Below are 15,307 nucleotides of genomic sequence, written 5' to 3' on the forward strand. Positions count from 1 at the left end.
TGAGACCATTACAAATGACACAATAACAAGATAAAAAGAAGCCTAAAACCGGGATAAGGATAGAACAGTCACGGATACTCTTTGGCTCGACTCCAATCTTCCTAGCTCTCGCGAAAGCATGAGCAAACGAGAAACGGAGGCGGAACCACGACCAAGAACAAACCCAACTAACATCGATGCAACAATACTACAAAAATAGACTTGAAACTCGCTGTTTTGTGTTTGTGTTGATTTGGTTTAGGGGGCTGTTTTTGGGGTTTATTCCTAGGTTTTTATGTAACATAAGAATGAAAGATAGAAGGATATGACTTAAACAATAACACGAAGCAAGTTTAAGTCTAGAAGTTGTTTCGTTCAAGATCACGAAGCAAGAACTCAACTCCGCTCCAAAGCACTAAGCAAATGGAGGTTCTCTCGCACTAAGCAAAGATGAGATGTCCAACCACTAAGCAAGGAACTTAAACCACCCCCAAGCAAGGTCAATTGGGGGGTTAATTTGTGAAAGGTCATCTTAATCCAATATTAAGCTAAAGATTAGGGTGACCCAAGGGTTGAAAAGGTGAGAAGAGGTCAATTGATGACCTTCACTTGCTCAAATTGACCTTCCATGTGGCAAATTGTAATTGGTTACAACATTAAAAACATAATTAAAAAAAAAAAAAAAAAAAAAAAAAAAAAAAACTAAATACACAATATGCAAATAGTATTTCATGTTTTTTCAAATCATGTTTTCTTTTTTTATCTTTTTAATTATGTATAATTTTTTTTAATTATGTATGCGGTTTTTTAATTATGTTTGCGGTTTTTTTTGTCAATGAAATCGTCTTTTCAATTTTTAAATTTGAACATTGTTATTTAATAATTTTTTCCAGTAGTGTACCCCCATTAAATTAGTATTTAACATATTGAACTACTTTTATTTTATGAAAAATACAAAAATAACTTGTGTATATTTAGTTAATAAATAATAATTGAAAAAGTAAGAGAGATGTTTTAGTGGGGTAGAGAATGAGGAAATGATTGGAAATGATGAAAGTGAAAAATAATTGGATTAATTGACCCATGTCGTGACCTTCTGCTTGGGAGGGTGAAAATGGATCAAGTTAATAAGAGGTGATTAAGAGTAAAAATTATGATTGACCCGATTAAGTCGATCTTTTGCTTGGGGATGGTCTTAGGGTTTTCAAAAACCTCATATTTTCACTCTCAAAACTGAAATGTTACATAGGATATGACCTCTATATAGAGACTCTCAGTAAATTTTGGCCCTCCACCTAAAAGCAAATCTAAGGGCTACAATTAAAAGAACTATAAAACAAAAATACAAAGCTGAAAATTACACTTAAAAGCTAGTCACAAGAGTCCAAAAGGACTGTTTGAGCAGTATGTGAGGCGTTTAAGGCAACCTTAGACCATCCCCAAGCAAGGTCAATTGGGGGGGGGGGGGGTCAATTGGTGAAAGGTCACCTAAATCTACATTTAAGCAAAATATTAGGATGACCAGGGTTGAAAAGGTGAGAAGAAGTCAATTGGTGACCTTCACTTGCTCAAATTGACCCAAGAATTGACCTTACATGTGTCAAATTGTAATTGGTTACAATATTTAAAATCCAATAAAAAAAAACTAATATATTAACATTAAAAGTACAAAGAGTATGCGGTTTTTTTTATGTATGCGGCTTTTTTAATTATGTATGCGGTTTTTTTAATTATGTATACGGTTTTTTTAATGTAGGCGGCTTTTTTTAATTGCTCAAATTATGTATGCGGCTTTTTTAATTATGTATGCGGTTTTTTTATTGTCAATGAAATCGGCTTTTCGATTATTAAATTTTAACTTTGTTATTTAATAATTTTTTTCCGAAGTGTACGTCATTAAATTAATGTTTAATGTATTGGAGTACTTTTATTTTTTTAAAATTACAATAAAAACTTGTGTATAATTAGTTAGTAAATAATAATTGAAAAAAGTAAGAGAGGTTTTAGTGGGGTAGAGTGTAGAAAATGATTGGAAATGTTAGAAAGTGAAAAATGATTGGATTAATTGACCCAAATCGTGAACTTTTGCTTGGGAGGGTGAACATGGGTCAAGTTAATAAGGAGTGATTAAGAGTAAAATTCTAATTGGCTCGATTAAGTCGACCTTTTGTTTGGGAATGGTCTTATGATAGTTGTCCTTGTTCCTTAATTGTCTTGGCTTCTTTAGGAGACAAAAGAGGGTCCACTTGTTGTCATTTGTCCTTGGAATCTTGCATTTGTGCTTCACCATTTTATTTTGTAAAATACGCAGCCAGAATATCGTATAATGGACAGCCACTCGACCGTATTTTGTCCATAGCATGCCTAGTTATAAGTGAGGTTATAGGTTTTGAAGCAAAATAAGGACTGCTAAGCACAAAATAGCACTACCAGAATTAAGATAGAATTTGTTTTAACAAAGGCGCCTTAACAAATCATATACTATATTGAAGAAAAAAAAAAGCAAATGTAGTTTTTTCTTTCTTTTTCTTTCATAACCAGGAAACAATTGTATAATTCTTAGGGAATGTTTGGTTGAAGTATTTGGGGATTTAGAATCCATTCTTTAGAGATATGACATTCCATTCCTTCCATTTGAACCAAACGCCCCCTTATTCTTTTCATCCCAGGTACCTAGGTCAAGTCAACTTCTTCAATCCTAATTTCTACATTAGAGTACTTTGCCTCCCTTCAAGAGAGTTTTCTATGCACCTCCTTTCTCACATCTCTTATCTGAACTTGATCAATGTGTAATAATACAGAAATAATGAACCCTTGCGGATAGCCAATATCTCACGATATGACTCGTTAGACCAGTTATTTCTACTCGATTTCAATGTTAATGAAAGACATTTTGGAAATCAACACTAACCACCTAACCGCTACACACGAAATCAGATTTAATTCTGCGTACCTTGTTTCTGTCAACACTGAACTCGAGTTTGATCGATTCAAACTTAGACTTTCATACACGATAGTTTATCTCTACAAATTTATACTAATACACGATAATTAATATGTGCAAATTCAGTTCCATTCTGTGAGCTTATGGTGAAAGCTTGAGGAACTCAAAAGGCTATGCTAGTGGAGTGCAGGATATCATCAGTGCCAACAGCCATAAACAAAGGAAAATAGTCGAATCCTTTACTGTAAGACCAACTTATCGCAACTTTTCAAATGAATAAAGAAGTGAAAATCACCAGTTTCTACACCTCAGAGTAATGGGTTATTCCACTTGTATGGGCCTAACCAACTTCGTTGTTCTACCTTAGTTTTGTTAATGATTACTACTACCAAATTGCCCGTGCTTTTGTGAAAGTAATGGGTTTTTCCCTTGTATGGGCCTCACCGAAGGCATAAATAAATGGTCGAGGGATGAAATAAACCCAAGTCGAACAGCAGGAAGAGTAGCGCAGTGGGGGGGCGGGGGGGAATAACTACAAAAAAAGGTCAATAGGGAGGGACCGTTCCGTCCTTACAACAACAACAACAACATCAGAGCCTTAATCCCAAAATGATTTGGGGTCGGCTGACATGAATCATCCTTTCGAACTGTCCATGGGTGAACGCACGCTCAAAATGCGAATAAAAAGGGAAGATGAAAAACAAAAAGGGAGAACGAAAATGTAATGGAAAGTCAAGGTGAACTTAGAGGTTTTAAAATCGAATTCCGTCTTTCTTTTATAAAAACTTAAAATTTAAATCGAGAGAAAAGATTAAAGCGATTTTTAAAAACCGAAATAGAGTTAAGGATCCGGAATGAACCAGGTCAAAACTATAAGAAAGTGGTTGTTGAAAAAGTGTGTAATAAAGGAGAGAAAAATAAATAAATTAATTTCTTTAAATTAAATGAATAAAAAAACACTAAATCTGTCAAAAACATCAAATACTAAAAATCCACATGTATCCTTTCCCTCCATTGTGCCCTCTCCGTCACCATACTCTCCTCAAGCCCCATAACTCTCATATCGTCTTTCTATCACTCTCAACCATGTCCTGTCTCGGTCTTCCTCTCGCCTCTAAGGACCTTTTTCTGTTCTCCAAGTCTCCGGCCTCCTAATCGGGTGCGTCCATAGGTCTCCTTCTCACATGACCAAACCATCTTAATCGGTTTTCCATCATCTTGTCCTCTATTGGCGCCACTTTTACCTTTTCCCTAATCACCTCATTCCTTAACCGATCTTTCCTTGTATGTCCGCACATCCACCTCAACATGCGCATCTCCGCCACACTCATCTTTTGAATGTGACAATGTTTCACGGCCCAACACTCGGAGCCGTAAAGTAGGGCAGGCCTAATTACCGTGCGATAAAATTTTCCCTTTAATCTTTGGGACCGTTCCGTCCTTAAATAATAAAAACAACCGTCGCTAAATATCATCGCTATGAGCCCAGTTTTTAGTAATGAATGAGGGGATCGTCATGTAATCACAATTCACAATGGCTAAATATAACAAGAGAAGTACTATTAAAAATTAAGAATTTTGCCTGTCAGAGTGTCACCCCATCTTTAATAACTCCACCGCTGCTGAGAATGACATCAACTTAAACTTAAAAGATTCACATGCATAACATGAAATGTGTGTTATACAGACATAAATGTGCATATAGATGAGTACCTTTAGAGTGTGTTAATCTTTGGCCCATCTTCTTTTGACAAAGATATACTCGGAAAACCACATGGACCACCTATAACCTGCAGAATTCCACTTAGTGATTCATCAATAGGTAAAACTACAACAAGCAAACCATAGTTATTCTTGTGAGATTCATTTTTCTTTTGTCAGGCTTCATGGTTAATCTATTGACGACATTTTACATATTACTATATTGCCTTTAACTTCCATGTTTAGTTAATAATACAGTGAGAGAGAATGAAGCAAATACCTGGACAAAGGTTAGCTAATGTACTTCAAGGTTTTGATCCCAGTTGCAGGTCCAATAGAATGAACCAGTTTATGGACCAGATTATTTTTTGTCATATAGTAAGGTAGAGAGGTAGCCGTAACTTGATTGCCAGGACCCTCTGAAACATGGAAATAATCTGGTCATCGATCCAAATATGTTATTAGAACAACATGTTGAACTGCTCCAATATCAGAGAAAGAAAGAGGACAAGGACAAAGAAACACACGAAAAACGCACAACGGTTAAACTGTGTTGACATGCTGTGAAAAAGTTCTTACAGTTTCATTGAGATCATCCAGACTAACATTAGCAAAGGGAGAAGATCATTCTAGCAAAAAATACGTATCATTGTCATAACTCTCACTACTACAAATATAAGCAATAACAACGCCCCTTGTACAACGCATATTAACGCAAAAACGTAATAACGTTGTTAATGAAATTATTTTATTTTCGTTGTCAGGCTTTGGGAGCAACCAACAATCAGGAGGTTGGAGTAACCAAGGGAGTTTTAATAACTACTTTAATCAAAATTGTAACAACCACGGTGATCAAAGCCATGGTGGGAAGTCAGCAGCTACTACCATGCAGGAGAGTGGAGGAAAGAAGACCTAGATATTAGGTGGTTTAGAAAGTTATATTTCATTTTATTTTATTTTGTTTGAGTGGAGGAATTAATTTATGGTACCTTAATAACAATTGTTTGCAAACTTCGGGACGAAGTTTATTCTTAGGAGGGTAGAATGTGACACCTCATATTTTGAGTACTTCGAGATAAGATTTTCATTTTCGTGTTAAGTTTAATTCATGGTGATATATTTTGAGATTTTGTTGGTAATACATTTTGAGTAATTGATAATTGTTAGCAATTAATGATGGTTGAAGTGATAACCTTGTATTACGAGTTTTATATGATTGGCATGTTAGCATTTCTGGGTGAACTTCGGGACGAAGTTTATTTTAAGGGGGGAAGACTGTAATACCCCGTAATTATAAAGGTTGATAAGTGAATAATTTATGTAACTCAAATAATTAGTTAATTAGTAATAATCGTATTTATAATAATAGTTGTTATGAGACGGTAATTAAGTGAATAAAATAAGAAAGCAAAAACGTAGTTGGGCTTGAGTATTGGACCTATGTCTTTCCGGGTGGTGTGCTCGGGAACTACTCTACTACTACTACTACTACTACTACTACTACTACTACTACTACTACTACTACTACTACTACTACTACTACTACTACTACTACTAATAATAATAATAATAATAATAATAATAATAATAATAATAATAATAATAATAATAATAATAATAATAATAATAATAATAATAATAATAATAATAATAATAATAATAATAATAATAATAATAATAATAATAATAATAATAATAATAATAATAATAATAATAATAATAATAATAATAATAATAATAATAATAATAATAATAATAATAATAATAATAATAATAATAATAATAATAATAATAATAATAATAATAATAATAATAATAATAATAATAATAATAATAATAATAATAATAATAATAATAATAATAATAATAATAATAATAATAATAATAATAATAATAATAATAATAATAATAATAATAATAATAATAATAATAATAATAATAATAATAATAATAATAATAATAATAATAATAATAATAATAATAATAATAATAATAATAATAATAATAATAATAATAATAATAATAATAATAATAATAATAATAATAATAATAATAATAATAATAATAATAATAATAATAATAATAATAATAATAATAATAATAATAATAATAATAATAATAATAATAATAATAATAATAATAATAATAATAATAATAATAATAATAATAATAATAATAATAATAATAATAATAATAATAATAATAATAATAATAATAATAATAATAATAATAATAATAATAATAATAATAATAATAATAATAATAATAATAATAATAATAATAATAATAATAATAATAATAATAATAATAATAATAATAATAATAATAATAATAATAATAATAATAATAATAATAATAATAATAATAATAATAATAATAATAATAATAATAATAATAATAATAATAATAATAATAATAATAATAATAATAATAATAATAATAATAATAATAATAATAATAATAATAATAATAATAATAATAATAATAATAATAATAATAATAATAATAATAATAATAATAATAATAATAATAATAATAATAATAATAATAATAATAATAATAATAATAATAATAATAATAATAATAATAATAATAATAATAATAATAATAATAATAATAATAATAATAATAATAATAATAATAATAATAATAATAATAATAATAATAATAATAATAATAATAATAATAATAATAATAATAATAATAATAATAATAATAATAATAATAATAATAATAATAATAATAATAATAATAATAATAATAATAATAATAATAATAATAATAATAATAATAATAATAATAATAATAATAATAATAATAATAATAATAATAATAATAATAATAATAATAATAATAATAATAATAATAATAATAATAATAATAATAATAATAATAATAATAATAATAATAATAATAATAATAATAATAATAATAATAATAATAATAATAATAATAATAATAATAATAATAATAATAATAATAATAATAATAATAATAATAATAATAATAATAATAATAATAATAATAATAATAATAATAATAATAATAATAATAATAATAATAATAATAATAATAATAATAATAATAATAATAATAATAATAATAATAATAATAATAATAATAATAATAATAATAATAATAATAATAATAATAATAATAATAATAATAATAATAATAATAATAATAATAATAATAATAATAATAATAATAATAATAATAATAATAATAATAATAATAATAATAATAATAATAATAATAATAATAATAATAATAATAATAATAATAATAATAATAATAATAATAATAATAATAATAATAATAATAATAATAATAATAATAATAATAATAATAATAATAATAATAATAATAATAATAATAATAATAATAATAATAATAATAATAATAATAATAATAATAATAATAATAATAATAATAATAATAATAATAATAATAATAATAATAATAATAATAATAATAATAATATGGTAACTACGTATTTTTCCTAATTGATTTCCATATAACCTTAACCTACCTATATAAATAGATAACAAACCTACAACAATAGACCTTATTTATCATAAAAACACAAGTAATTGACATAAGAGAAAGAGGTGAAAAGAGAAGAAGAACTAGCAGCTGTGAGATCGTCACAAGGTAAATTTCTAATCGTCTCATAACATACCCACCTTAAGACTAATATAACTCGTTAATTAGAGAACCGTTGAGAGACCCGAGACCGTCACCGTGACCGTGGACCACCAGGGATCGACCAGGACCCATCGTTGACCACCAGGGACCTCGGTGTAATAACAACGGTTACAAGACAAATAACCGTTGTAATTCCTTATAACAACGGTTAGGTAAATAAGAACCGTTGTCGTTAATGAAGTAATAACAACGGTTTAACGCATAATACGTAATAACGTTGTTATTTTATTTTGGCGCAAATCAGTGAAAAATAATAAAAACGGTTAATTTATGCAACCGTTGTCAATACTAATAACAACAGATATATAACTAAAACCGTTGTCAATAATGAAAGTAATAACAACGGTTTCTTTGTTAGAACCGTTGCCAATAGTAATAATTTACAAAACCGTTGTCAATACATCCAGTATATAGACACACACACACACGCACGCTGCACATGCCATACTGTGCACAACACACACACACACACACAAACGCACTCTCCCTCACCGTCGACACTCTCCCTCGCCGTCGCTCTGTCATCTCCGTCACTGTTGTCGTCGTTTTCGTCGTCTCTTTCTCTTTATCATCAGGTATATCTCTAAATATTTTATATTTTTGTTTTGGTTTGTTTGATGTTGCTGATTATTTGTTTGATGGGTATAATTCAATAGTTGTTTTTATTTGTTTTTCCTCAATAGTTGTTTGTTTTTCCTCTGTCATCTCCGTCACTGTTGTCGTCATCTCTTTCTCATTGGCAATGCATGTCTTTCTTTAGCCTTCGTTTTGTTTGTCTTTCTCTTTATTTAGATATGGTTATAGGATTATTCTAATTATCTTATGAATGTAGATATATGGCTCAAACTTGGATGACTGATGCAAATAAGAGTGACCCCAACTATAAGGATGGTTTAGTTGAATTTTATGAATTCGTTTTGAAAATTTTGAAAGGTTCTTCTAGTATTCCATGCCCTTGTAAAAGATGTGATAATATTAGGTATATGTCCTTTCCGGACGTTAAAATTCACTTAGAAAAGTATAGTTTTAGTCGATCTTATACCCGTTGGAGTTTTCATGGGGAATCATTAGAGGAAGAGGATAGTTTTGAAGAAGATGATGATAAGGGGATAGGTGCGGAATACGAAAGGCTGAGTGATGCCGAGTTTGTTGAGTTGGAAGTAGACAAGTTGAATGAAGAGAAAGATGATGAGTCGAATGCTTTTGAAGATGTAGGTGATGACACTAATTTGGATGACCTAAACAACCTGTATGAGAAGTTGCAAGGGTGTGAAGCGCCTATGTACCCCGGTTCTACGTACACTAAAATGTTGGCTGTGGTGAAATTGTATAATATCAAAGGGGAAAATGAGGTGAGCGACAAGTGTTTCACCAGTTTATTAGCCTTGATAAACGACTTGCTTCCGGCTGATAATGTTCTTCCTGTTAGAACATATGAGGCTAAGAAACTAATTAGAGGAGTGAGTATGAAATATAAGAAAATACATGCATGTCCAAATGACTGCCTATTGTACCGAAAAATATATCAAAACTTAACTAACTGTCCGATTTGTTTTAAGTGGCGTTATAAGGATAAGGAAGGGATCCCGACTAAGGTGTTGTGGTATTTTCCAATAATACCAAGATTCATAAGGATTTATTCGAATGTAGAAGATGCAAGTATGATGACTTGGCATAAAACTGGAAGAATAAATGATGGAAAGCTAATACACCCGGCAGATGGTATACAATGGAAAGCGATTGACGCTAAGTATCCCGGGTTCGGCAATGAACCTAGAAACTTACGTCTAGCGCTGTCCACTCATGGAATGAACCCACACGAAAACATGAGTAGTCAACATAGTACTTGGCCAGTAGTGTTGCTATTTATAACTTACCTCCACATGTGTGCATGAAAAGAAAGCATTTGATGTTGTCGTTGTTAATTTCCGGACCTAAACAACCTCGAAACAATATAGATGTCTATTTGGAACCTCTTCTAAATGATTTGTGAATTTTGTGGGATTGTAGGATAGAAGTATTCGATAGATATAAGAATGAAACTTTCAATTTGAGAGTGATGCTATTGTGTACAATATCTGACTATCTCGCTTATGGCGACCTTTGTGGACATATTGTGCATGTGAAAGAGGCTTGCCCATTGTGTGGAGAGGATATTGTATCAGAATACTTGAAGCATTCTCGCAAGCATGTGTACATGGGAAATCGTAGAGGATTACGCCGTGATCATCCCGGTTCACTCTTGTTAGATTGTAGTCAGTGTAAAAAACTGACATTCAGCTAATATACACACAATTTCGTAAAAAAACAACTATATAATGTTATATGTCAGGTGAAAACAAAATATTAGTGGTAGTGGGAGAGCAAGGTGTAAATTTGATTAATGTCGTAAGACCTATGTATTATGAAAACAGTGAGCCTGTGTTACCCTGACTCTCCGACACGGGTGTCGTGTCGGACACGTATCGGGTGTCGGATACGGCAATTTTGTGCGAATTTTTCAATTTTTTGGTCTAAAATTAAGTGTCGAAGTGTCGTGTCGGTATCGGACAAGTAGGTGTCGGACACGGGACACGGCAGCTAAGTGAAGTGTCGGAGTAACATAGCAGTGAGCCGATCTCAGACATGAGAACAAGCAAAACATTACATCTACAACATCTGGTTTTCCTAACATTTGCGTTAGAAAATGAACAGAATTGAGGGAGCTACCTTAATTGCTTCATTACTCTGTCAATAAATTGGAATGAGCAAAATATTTATAAGCCTTCCCACCAAATCCACCTCCAACCCTTCTGGTAATGACGCAGACATTGTGTTCAGGGATTCCAAGGCATCCGACAATGGTAGTATGTAAATATTGTGGAGTCTGAACAGAACTATAAACCACCAGACAGTTATGTTTCCATATAGAAGAAGTATTGTGATGGAAGTCGGATCTAAAAAATAATACAAACAGGAATCAATTAACAAATAGATGTAGCACCTTCATTCCGCCACTCACAGAAAAGAAATGAAAGAAATGCTATTAAAAAGTTAGACTAAACGTACTGATGTTTAATTAGAGGGAATTTCATTTGTACCTCAGTAGAGAGAATTTCATGCTCGGCTTTTGCCAAACCCTCATCAAAGTTACCAACTGCTTTCGGGCGAATGTAAGGCGGGATGTCAAAAAAGCAAGATCTATCGACAGCATCTTCAACAGTTAAAATGGGAGGATCCAGATTTTCCATGTCATACTCGACTACTGCAGTTTCTGCTGCAATATCTGCATGTTTCTGTCAATCTGTAGCCTGATATCAAGATAAAAAAAACTTAAGACTTTAAATAGACCATTAGTCTCGTATGAGACTGTCCCACATAAGTATATTTGCTGGTGAGTTCACATGTGAGACTGTCTCTTATACGTTTTGTGTTAAAAGGAAACAAAGCAGACCTAGAGAGCTCATCGGAGTATAACAGGAAGAATGACATAAGACTAATGCGATAAGTTCACCAGCACATCTAGTTAGCTCATCAGCAAATAAAGACTCGTTCCCAAAAACTGATTTGGCTCGTAGATTCTGTCCTCCATCAGGGATATCTTTATAGGTAATAAGCGCGAGAACTCCATTTGGAAGTGATTTAGATTGGAATTGCACACTCTTAACCTTTGCCAATGGCTTCGTGCTGTACACGAATGCTCTATAGAGACAGTTGTTTGGAGAAGGAATATCATCGACAAATATGGCCTCACCTGCAGAAAAGATTAAACATTTTGACACGGTTCATTTTTTGGACCGGGTGGTCTCCAGGTCAAGAAATAAGGTATCTGTTTATGTTGTTCGGGTCTATTTTAGGTCTAAGATCATGTTATTGGATAGTTACAGAAACAATTAACGGGTAAGCCGTAAAGCATGTCAAATGCTTGTAGTGCAGCTCCTGTTTTTGTTTATGTTTTTGAAACAGGTTCCCCCACAGGACGATAATCGGTGCCAGGTACAATCACTTGCTTTGCAAGTGACAACAAAGGCAGGGAGTAACGTATAACAAGTGACATACCAGAACATCGTCATCAGAAGGTGCGTTGTTTATTGGGGCAGAATCCTTGAGGTTGTCCGCGTTTAATGTTGCTATCAAAAACAGACAGAAGCGTGAGTATGATAGAGGAGGGGAAAGGGGATAAATAAAATACCTAAGAGATGCAGCAAGATCTCTCAAAGACACACAATCCAAAGAAAATAAACAAAATACTTAACACAGTTAATATTGTGTCTCGGTGACCTCCCCACAGTCACATCACCACCACCACTGGCACGGTGGCACCCAACCTTTAAAAAGTGAATAAAAAAACAATCATACCGAACAGTTTCAAATATAGACAACTGAAGCTAAATCGGCGAGATGCTAGCATATTCGTCATCATACTCATCCTCCCAGACCACCAAAGGGCCACACCAGTCCAGACCAAAGCATATGAGAAGAAATCGGCAACTAATTAGCTCATACTGTAACTCAAAAGCTATCACACCTCTGTTCAGTGTTCTAGGAATTGAATTTTGCTCGACAAAACAATTATGGTATTCATGCTATATATCTTTCATATACTATTAAATAAAATGAAGAAAAATAAAAAATTGAACTATAAGATGAAAAACTATCACCAAAAAGGGAAATCTTCTTTTGTTCCACATCAATTTTTTTTTCCGGCACAATTATTTATTTTCATGAACCTCAATGAAACTTCATACCTTATCATTAGGCTCATTGTTGGAGTGTAACAACTTGTCTTGATCTTCAGACATGGGAGGTGTCCACCGCTCTTTTGCACCGGGCTTGGATGAAGCATTGCCATACCATATCATTCCGAAGATGGCAATGGTCATGCCCAAAACGACATGCCAATTGAGGCCCTCTTTTCCAAAGAATGTAAAGCCTCAAATCAATACAATAAGGATTGTCTTCATGTGACCGAGTACTTGGAAGGTCACGGCTGAGAATCGGCCAATACAGATGAACTGGCTGACGTTTATGCCTATCGCGATTGTGCAGGGCTGGATTAAAAAGAACTGCATATCAAGAGAATAGCTTGATCAGAGGTCAAGAAAAAAAAGCCAGTTATGTAGGAACATCGAGTCATCCCTGAACCACAGTAATCTTCAAATTGACAGAATCAAATCATATCTAGGTCAGTGGACCAGCTAATGGGTCATTATAGCATACTAGCATGGGCATGGCCCAAAAACTTCAACGCACATTATAACTTTAATACTTTATGGTGTTGGTAGTTTGGCACATGGTTACATGATTCGGAGTTCGCACCCCCGATTCCCGAACCAGGTTCGTCGTACCCGAACCGGGGTCGTTCGCGAACCAGGTCGCCGGAGTTCGCGACCCAGGCCGGTCAGAGCCACGAACTGTGTTGACAGAGAGAGTTAAGACCATATAGCTTCACCGGAGAAGGACTTACCACGGTGGGTTTGGTGGCTGGAGGTGAAGGGAGGGAACGCGCTTAATATTTTATTGAGTGATTGTAAAAAGTAGATGGGGAATAATTGGTAGGTAAACATCTTTACTCCCTTAAAAGAGTGGGGGCGGCTGACTACTAGGTTACTTTTTAGAAGGGTGGTTTGGTCTTTTGCAACACTTACTTTTAAGACTCTTCCACTCTTCCAAAGTGTAATACGGAGTATTTATGACAGTGTTACTTTATTTTACACAACTTCCAAAGACAGAAATATAAGACTTCCTATTTTCAATACGGTAATTCTTTGAATGTATTTAATTTAAAAAAAAAAAAAAAAAAAGCTTAACTTGTATAAAAAAAAGTTTAGTTTTACGAATTAAATTATAGACTATTTATTTACACCTCGAACCCAGTTCAGTAGACATAGCGAATCACGAATTACGAACTCGAACCGAATCAAACCCCGAACCATGTAACCTTGGTTTGGCACCCATGTCTGACTGTCCAATATACGACATGGTTCCGTTAGAAGAAATGAAGTGTCCGAGCAACATAGCTCTCGAAGACTCAAAAGTTAAACAAGCTATAAGGGTGCAATTTCTAAACCACGTGCTAGGTTCTAAGATTCATATTCTCATGCTTACAAACTTGGTCACTCACAAAAGAGCATCTTAAACGGTGGCAGTTTCGGTGCACTCCATCATAACCAAAAGCTGAAATTTACCGAAGATGTCTTAGTCTAATGGTTAAAACGGAGGTATTATGGACAATAAGTCCTAGTTTGAATCCCCCTATATTGTAATGCGATTAAGTGCGCGTCTCGTTAGACCAAAAAAGCAAAAAAAAACAAAAAAAAAAGCTGAAATTTACAATTTAGGATTTGGTCCGTCTTAAAATTAATTGGCAATTAAATTAGTTACTCCGCTATACCATGTTCACTACCTAGGTAGCACCAACACGGACACGGACACGACATGGACACGTGACACGGCATTCCATGAAATTTAGGACACGTGACACGTTATTTAAATTTAATAAAAATATATATTTTTTAGTTATAAACGTTTGATTTTATTTTTGTAAAAGTATTTGATATTAAATTTAAATAAGTGAAGGTAAAATTTGACCTTTATTATAACTCATTTTCATTTCCCAACCAAACTCATATTCTAATCAATCACTTTGGACAGCTCATTTTTCGTCTAAAGACCATCATTCACCCCAAATGATATCCAAATACAAAGGACACGCGTCGGACACGTGCCCAAATACCATGGGACACGCCGGACACGTGCCCAAAGAAAAGTAGAAAGTTAGACACGGCTTTATAGGTGTCCGACACGTTTAGACGAGTGTCTAATGAACGGTATCGGACACGGGACGGCTGATTAAGAAAAGTGTCCGTGCTACCTAGTTCACTACTACATCAGAGATATTAATTATCAACAACTAATCATATCATTGATGAAAAAAAAAAGAGATAAACTGAAAATGAAATTATTTTAAAACGTTAGGGTTTGAGTAATAATGAA

General features: G+C 32.3%; 1 long non-coding RNA gene across 1 annotated transcript; it reads right to left on the reverse strand.

Moving 5' to 3' along the window:
• Positions 1 to 4,471: 4,471 nt before the first annotated feature.
• LOC141634265 (uncharacterized) lies at positions 4,472 to 13,863 on the reverse strand. The gene is made up of 9 exons (XR_012539007.1): positions 13,779 to 13,863; positions 13,060 to 13,377; positions 12,371 to 12,441; positions 11,766 to 12,065; positions 11,413 to 11,622; positions 11,042 to 11,208; positions 4,905 to 5,043; positions 4,637 to 4,713; positions 4,472 to 4,542 (listed from the first exon to the last, which is right to left on the reverse strand). It is a non-coding gene; the product is annotated as an uncharacterized LOC141634265 (long non-coding RNA).
• Positions 13,864 to 15,307: the final 1,444 nt, after the last annotated feature.

The sequence above is a fragment of the Silene latifolia genome, chromosome Y, assembly GCF_048544455.1.
Source record: "Silene latifolia isolate original U9 population chromosome Y, ASM4854445v1, whole genome shotgun sequence".
Taxonomy (NCBI): Eukaryota; Viridiplantae; Streptophyta; class Magnoliopsida; order Caryophyllales; family Caryophyllaceae; genus Silene; species Silene latifolia.